This window comes from Leucopleurus acutus (genome assembly GCF_964270905.1).
Source record: "Leucopleurus acutus genome assembly, chromosome: 6".
NCBI classification, from domain to species: Eukaryota; Metazoa; Chordata; class Mammalia; order Artiodactyla; family Delphinidae; genus Leucopleurus; species Leucopleurus acutus.
In genome coordinates this window covers 62,671,992-62,680,686 of record NC_139149.1, presented here as the reverse complement: position 1 = coordinate 62,680,686, position 8,695 = coordinate 62,671,992, and positions in this window count along the sequence as shown.

The following is an 8,695-nucleotide window of genomic DNA, read 5'->3' as shown; positions in this document are numbered from 1 at the left end:
TATTTTCATCAAAATTATAAGAAAAATTTATTGAGCACTTATTAAGTATAGGGTATTGTCCCGGATTTTAGATGATTGCCTAATTTTGCTTTTAATGTCTTCTGAAAGCGGAGCTTAATTTGGAGTTATTTCTCGAGAATGGGGAGCAGCTGTGACTGATTTATTTAAATACTTTAGAACACTTGAAAATTGTTTTTCTAATTCACCAGAGAATTATTAAATCCTTGTGATTGTATACCCTCTTGAGCAGTATTAGTTTCTCTCTCATGTTTGGACAATTGCTGTGGTCTCATAGCTGTGACTTTGCCAACTATAGCTACTTATTCTTGAGTACCACTGGGCTAATCCCCATAAAGGTCATTTTTATGACATCATTCTCCTACTCAAAACTTTCAGTGGTTCCTCACATTCTTCCAAACAAACTCTCAAGCTTGCATTCAAGGACTCTGTCATTTGGGTACTGCCTACTGTTCAGTACACATTTCCTATTGCTTCCTTTTGCAAACCCTCTGTGGCTGCCACATCCTCTGACCCCCAGGATGCTGCACCCTCCATCCAGCATCTTCCATTCCATCAGCCTCCAGCATCTCTACCATTCTCTCCAGACCCCCTCCCATGCACTCCCCACATCTTCTTTGAAATCTTTTTTTTGATTATCTAAGCTCCTTTCCTCTCTAAAATCCACAATTTAACATTTACCACAGAAGTTGAAAAGTTTTAGAATGGGCAGGGACATGACTGGGGTCATTTATTATCCTTTTACACAGCTCCTCTCAATCTTGATTCAGTGAAATTGTACTGGATTAAGGATGAGAAGACCTGACTTTACCGTCTTCTCCACAGCTGACCTTGGGCCAGCCATATGAGCTCTGTGAGACTCAGTTACCACATCTGTAAAATGGAGATACCTCGCCTACCTGCTCCACAAGTTTGTTTTGAACATCAAATGTGATCATTCATAAGAAAGTGATTCATAAATTCTAAAGCACTAAGTGCTGTTACCATGTCAGATGTCCTTGTACACAGCACAGCCCTCCTGTCTCCCCCACCCCATCCATGCAGTGCTAAAGAACATGGTAGTAGGATGGAGCCAATGAGGACTTAGCAAATACTCTAAAAAAGATGTTCCACAATTCAAGGGTATATCTCTCTGTATTTAAGAGAATTTGACAGATTGTTCATTGTATCCCCCTCAGATGGCTTTCTGGGTTGTGGAAATTTCTGCCACCTCCTGCTACCATATTGGAACTGGCAGGATTTCTGGAATCATCAGGTTCCACCCGGTGCTTAGAGGTACGACCTAAATCTTTAGCTGTCTTTCTCCCATAGAAAATGGTAAACAAATCCTTGTTGGCAAAATGAAGGAATATTTCTTTCTTTTTTTTTTTTTGCCTCTCACTGTTGTGGCCTCTCCTGTTGCGGAGCACAGGCTCCGGACACACGCGCAGGCTCAGCGCCATGGATCACGGGCCCAGCCGCTCTGCGGCATATGGGATCTTCCCGGACCAGGGAATGAATCCATGTCCCCTGCATCGGCAGGCGGACTCAACCACTGCGCCACCAGGGAAGCCCGAATATTTATTTCTTATCTTTCAATGAGAATATAATAAATTTTGGTTATTTATATTTACACTTACAAGCACATCTGCTCATGTTATTTCAACCACATTCCTCAAATACACCTTTCTTCAGTGCTAACTGCTCCAAACATCTAAATATCAGCATAGGTACAGAAACCGTTGACTGTTAATACTTTTCACATTTCCTTGATGAATGTATGCTTTAGAGAAACTTAAGATGATCTGTCTGATCGAGAGGCCCCTTGGTCCTCGAAATGTTCTCAGCTTTTAGCGTTGAAACAACAATAATGATTTGCGTCATTTGTGCACTACACACCAATGACACGAGCTAATTGTGTATCTACTATGAAATAATGTCTATTATTACATGCATAACTACACATTAACTCCATTGGAAACACTGGTAATTACACAGTATGTTACATTAATGCACCTGTGTTATCATCTGATTGCCATATCGTTAATTCAAGTGACCTCTATAAATCTGTTTCCACCATCATTTCCTCATTCTGGGCCTCTTTACAGCACTTTACAGACTGTTAGGAAAACAATCAATTAATCACTTGAACTGCACAGTTAAAACTATTTTTAGAAAAGAGGATCTGAAGTGTGATCTATTGCATTTTTTGTCTGTTTTTCATCACTTCTCCTTTGCTTGATATATGCAAACAACTTTAGATAGAGCTACATTCCATTTCCTTTTGTGTGAAATTAGAACTATTTTCACTTTGGAGAGAATCGCAAGTTTTTGATTAAAAAGAATTTTTAACCTGTCTGGTTCACAAACAGAATCACAGCCTAGACAGGTCTAAGTTCACGCTAAAAAATGTCGATCAAATGTTCACACCAACACATTTAACAAAAGCAAGTTCACGTTTGCTGCTAAAACCTGAGTTGACTCCCAGTCAATTTGCATATCTATCTGGTTACACCAAACTGGACTTTTCTACTATCAATATGGTCCGCACCATCCCCTGTCCTTACAAGTCCCTCATTCAACTGCAAAGCGACTCCAGCCCAAAAGATGAAAACCCCATCAGCATTTTCATAGTTAACGACAGGGCTACAAAACAGAAAGTAACAGCAGGAATCTGAAGCCAGTGCTTTTATTGGACTAACTAACGATATAAATAAAATGGTCCCTGACTGAGCTTCAGAGAATCACTGTCTCTTTATCAGGCCATAGAAAACAGATCCAGGAGGGCAATAAATACGGCACATAACAGAGTGGAATTAAATGATTAGGCCTGAATTAACACCCTTTTTCTGAGCCTCACTTAGTGTTCCATGGCCCCAATGAAACACTGCAATTCACAAACGCTCAAGGCCCATTTAATTTTTATTTCAAGCTAGTTCAGAAGAAGGGATTACCTATAACTCCCCCCATTCCATTGTATAACTCTTGAAGTAACAACACTGATCCTGTCTAGATAACTGTGAGGAAAATAGGCTGTGCCAAAGGACTCACAGATTCTATCCAGAATCTTGCGTCTAAGAAGTCACATTAATTAAAAGGGCCCAAATCCCTGCCCTGTGAAAGTGACAAGGCTGCCCTTGATGGGAAATTAATGAATTAATTAAATCAACTTGATTGGTTCCTATGGTACTGAGAACATAACTCAGCAAATGTTGGTCCACATTTTTTACTTTTTGAAGTGTGACTTTACTATGACAAAGATCCTAACTGCAAAATGGAATTTAATATCGCCTTGGAGGATAAATGGAATTTAATAAATGGAATTTAATATCGCCTTGGAGGATAATACATGGTGGCCCCATTCCCCATTATGCTATACGCAATATAAGGTGAGTTAAACTTAAACCGTATTAGAAGGAAATTAATACTGTTCTACCTTTTTCCATTTATACAACGACTCTAGACGTTAGAGGACTTCACTATACCAGTGAAGTACTTAGAAATTTCAGATGAAATATGCAGCCAGATGAAACTGCGGCATAAAATCCACTTTGAATACCTGTGACGTGAAATGATGTATGAGATGGAGGTATATTTATAAGGCAAGGTACTTGAGAGTCAAAAGGTAAGGGGGCTTGCAGTTTTGAGCAACTACTAGATGCTTAGTTTTGGGCTGTTTGCTCATTTAATCCTCACAATGTCCTGTAAAGTAGTTATGATCATTTCCATTTTACAAATAAGGAAACTCAGGCTCAAGGAGTAGTGTATATCTGCCCAAGTTCACACAGAAAGTGTGACATTCAAATTCAGTTCTAGCTGACTCTGAAGCTATACCTTTCCATCAGTACTATGGTATCCCTTGCTTAAGAGTGTTAGCGTCACTAGAGCTTTGACTTAGAATTTTCTAGAATAACCAAAGAAGCCAGCCATCATGTAGAAGAGGGGTGAGATTGATTCAATATAGTACCAAGAGGTAGAGAAAGAACCAAAGGGTTTTGGCTCTCTGTGAGAACATTTTTTATAAAGTCCCAGGAGATCCAGACATTTAACCAATTGAGGAACTCCCCTGGAAAGTAGATGAACCAGACTATCCAAGTTTGCTTCGGGTTGTGAGTTATGGCCTGAGTGGAGTCCAGAATTTATCTGTTATTGTCACCTCAAGAAGCATCATGAGCCCTGACTGGAATAGAGCAGGAGAATCCTTCCACATTCTCAAGAATATGGAGCCTGACCGTACCCAAGGTTTCCCTAACAACTCATTGTAGCACGCAGTTGTGTACATGACAGTTCGGGAGGGACGCCTATTAGATCAAACCTTCTCTCCCTTGATACTTTGGACAACAAAATTACTGTAATCCTAACTCAAGTGTTTGCTTGAGTACCTTCAGTGAAACATACAGTGACACACACATAAGTTTCTCACGGACTGGCACAGGCATTGAAGACTACATTGTGGAGAAGTTACAATAACGATTTTTTTTCTTTAAAGATAGGGCTTCCCTGGTGGCACAGTGGTTGAGAATCCACCTGCTGATGCAGGGGACACGGGTTCATGCCCCGGTCCGGGAGGATCCCACATGCTGCAGAGCGGCTGGGCCCGTGAGCCATGGCCACTGAGCCTGCTCGTCCAGAGCCTGTGCTCCACAACGGGAGAGGCCACAGCAGTGAGAGGCCTGCGAACTACAAAAAAAGAAATATTCACTTCAGCTTAAGAATGTCGAACTGTGTCTATCTGTTAAATTATGATTAGACATTTAATAGGCAGAAAAGCATCTAATTGCATGTTCTATGCAGTATCCTTATACATTATTAGTACCCAATAAATTAATTAAAATGCTTTTGACAATTGATGTTACATGGTAATAATTATATCTATTCCTTTATGAGTGATGAATCCCTTGAAATTTTGTTCTGAGAAAAGATCTTTGTTTACTAAAAAGAGATACTAATATGATTTCAGTGAGTTTACTGATTTTTCATTCCTTGGCCAGCGGTTCCTAAGAAGCAAAGGTCTAGATTATAATTGCTCACATCTGAGTCTCAGCTTTAGTGATTGTTCTTGGCTATGGTTTTTAAAAATAACAAGACCCCTGATATCTTCTGGCCTAGACTTAGACACAATCCCAGGCTTTCCTTTGACCTTCACTTTTCAGTAGTAATTTAAGTGAAGTGAAATCTGTCTCCACTGTGTCAGCAATAAGAGCCAAACTACATCTTTGAACTTAAATCCATGATGCTAAACTACAAAGATACTTCTAGAAGTAGCTGCCTGACCATCTTGGTTTCTTCAAGGTCTAAACCCTTTCATTTGAGTTTGACAATATATTTTTATTTTGAGCTAGATTGTTGTTGTTTTTTTTTAAAGAAAATGTTGGGGGTAGGAGTTTATTAATTAATTAATTTATTTTTGTTGTGTTGGGTCTTCGTTTCTGTGCGAGGGCTTTCTCTAGTTGTGGCAAGCGGGGCCCACTCTTCATCACGGTGCGCGGGCCTCTTACTATCGCGGCCTCTCTTGTTGCGGAGCACAGGCTCCAGATGCGCAGACTCGGTAGTTGTGGCTCACGGGCCCAGTCGCTCCGCGGCATGCGGGATCCTCCCAGACCAGGGCTCGAACCCGTGTCCCCTGCATTAGCAGGCAGATTCTCAACCGCTGCACCACCAGGGAAGCCCTTGAGCTAGATTTTGAAGAAGCAAAACTGTCCAGGAAATTATTTTGTCAGATCTTCTACTTTTCTGATTTGACATTACAGAAGCTATCTTCTTGGGTGAATATAGAAATTCTCTGCACCCCAGGCCAAGTCTCAGCTCAAAGTTCCTCTTTATTATATGGGACTTACTGTTATTGTGATTTGAAACCATTCTGTTCACCTATAGTATTTATTTACCTGTTTATTATCCATCTCCTTTCTCTGATATGTCTGTTCCAGAAGAGACGAGGCAGTGCTTGTCTTTTTCGCCACAGTCCTCTAGGCCTAGAATACTTCCTGGAACATAGTAGAAGCCCAATAAATTGTTTACTGACCAGATGAATTGCTATAAATAGAAAAGGTCACAGTTGATATCACTAAAGCATTTAGGTCTCAATACCATTTTTCCCTTCCCCAAATAAAAACTTTACACTTTTCTAATCTCCTACAATAAAAATTTCACTAGCTAAGTCCTTAGCAATATTAATTCCTCACTTCTGTCACTGTCTTTCTCAGGGCCCGAGGCTGAGCCAAACATGACTGAGGTTTTCAAAAGATATATTTTTAATACAATGTTAAAATATACTCACTAGGGGAAGGCTCATAAAATTCAGCTTCAGCCACAAACTGGACTATGGGCTGCCAAGTGTTGCATAAATAAATCATCAAGTCATTTTGGCATCCTGTGGGCCAGAAGGAATATCTCCCTCAGTAGATTTAAAGAGACATGATTCTGAAAGAAACAGGAGCAAAGTGAGTGATTAAATGTGTCCTCTCATATTATTCTTCTAGAGTTTGGACAGGTTCCTTGAAGTGGTAATTGTCCATTTTACCAAGGGCAGATTCTCTTTTATCTCTTTAATTGAAATCCCTTGTGGAGTTGAAAGAATCCATTCCAATATCCACAGCAAATGCCCCCATCCACTTTGCAACTATTGGTACACTTGAAAGAGGAAAATACAACCCAGCAGTCGGAAGAGCAGGTTACAAGGACAGTTTGTGGCCATGTACGTGTAGCATGGATTCAGATAAGTCAAAGGCCAAGCAAAAGAAATCATGGACGACAGTGGAAAGTGGTCTGTGCTATGAAGGAATCTGGGGTGGAGGCACTGCTTGATGGGTAGATTCTGCATCAGTCGCCCAGGGAGGGTGTCCAGACTAGAGCTCACCTATGCTTATTCCACACACACACGCACACACACAAACACTGCGACCGTCTGCTTCCCTGGTCAAGTCTCCCTGGCTTATCCAATCCAGCTTGCTCAACTGCTGAATGAAGTGGCCTTTGGAAACTTACCAGAATGAAGAACACAATAAAAACGATGTGATGTATCCCATTTCCTGTGGATTCAGAAGCCAGGCCGGGAATCTGAATCCTTTCCATGACCTCAAAAAAAAAAAAAAAAAAAAGGAAAAGCAACTCTGAGGTTTGCAGAAAGCTCTTTTTCAACACTGTTTATAAAAAGAGACTGTGTAACCATCAGGGCCAGTGGGGGCAGAACTGCAGCATCTCTTTTCAGAACAGTTGATTAAAACATGGTACCACTGATGTACGAACGTACAAACTCCAACTCATCCGGAGTAACGCCTCAAGATCTGATGTATGCGGTACCTATGGGAACACACATTCAGACACAGAAACATCAGGCAGGTCCACTTGTACCCCCAGATCTGAATGCGTACACATACGCAGACCCGTGCACACACATACATGTGCAGCGATCCCCTTCTTGACAAACATCCCTTTTTTGCTGCCTTGTCTTACATGTAACCATGGCCCAAAATTAAAAATTGTGCTTTGTATTTACTAAAACCCAGGCCAGTTCAGTTTTTACTCTCAGGAAGAAATTTCTTACCTGGCTACTATCTGTATCTGTCTTAGTCAGTAGCTGATAGGCCCTCCTTAGGTTATTAACCAGTTAGTTTCTCCCAAAAAGGAGATGATTCGCTTCTAACATTACTCAGGGTGTCAAGACATGCAGGTACCAGATCCTCTCATCCTAGTTTATCTTTCATTTAATCTCTAGATTTCTCAGCTCCAGCTGTCAGCTGGCTTCCACTTAATAGCACATTTTTATCTGTTGTTATTGGTGATGGTGGGTTTTTTTTGGGGGGGGGGTCAGTAACAACTCAATCACCAATATAATGATGACAGAATTGACAAATTCTGCATTAATGGATTTCCTTCCTGCACCTAGGCTCCAAGCTGCCAAAAGCCAGAAACGGTAAAATAGATTCCAGGCAGTTACAGGTTAAGGATCATTTGCATAAATTAGCAAATTTTGCAAATGAATTCATCTAGTGAGAAGTAAGACACGGGACACTGCATTTTAATAATTGACATTCCACATGAAATGCCTTGTTCTTGAGGAGGAAATTGAGCTCCAGGTTGCTATTAGAACCAGTGGAGCAGCACAAGTGGAAAGAAATGCCATCCCCCATTATGTGAGTTACTGCTCTTGCATAACAACTACCCGCATTCTGGTGGACTTCTTTTAATAAAAGTCCTAGTGCGTGCTCACCTAGAGGGAGAATAGCGAGGAATCTACTCATCAGCAGCATCGAACAGGAAATGAAAATAAAGAGTTCTCTAGGATGCGGCCAGTAACTCTTTACATTCTCTTTCCAAAGTCATCTTTCATTTTCCATTTGGTTTGTCAGCCGGTCACCCCACCCCCTTCCTTTCCAGGTTTATGAAACACTCAGGAGATTATTTAAAACATACAGAGTGTGGGTAAATATTTTTAATTATCCAATTTGGAGGTTGTCTCTCATCCTGTAGCTTAAATTACAAATAAAGATAAGTGGGCTGTGTTGCTGCCTCCTTCTGGCCTAATTTGTTTAAGAACACGCCACGTCGCAGATATTGGTGGGAATGCCAAATTAATGCCTTTCCTAAGGTGTTAGCCAGCCAGTCAAAGTCAGGGTATCCAGAATGTCGGAAGTACAAACTGCTCACACGTACAGTCCAAGAGCTGGAAACAAGTCCACCCTTAATAGTGTTTCCTGGC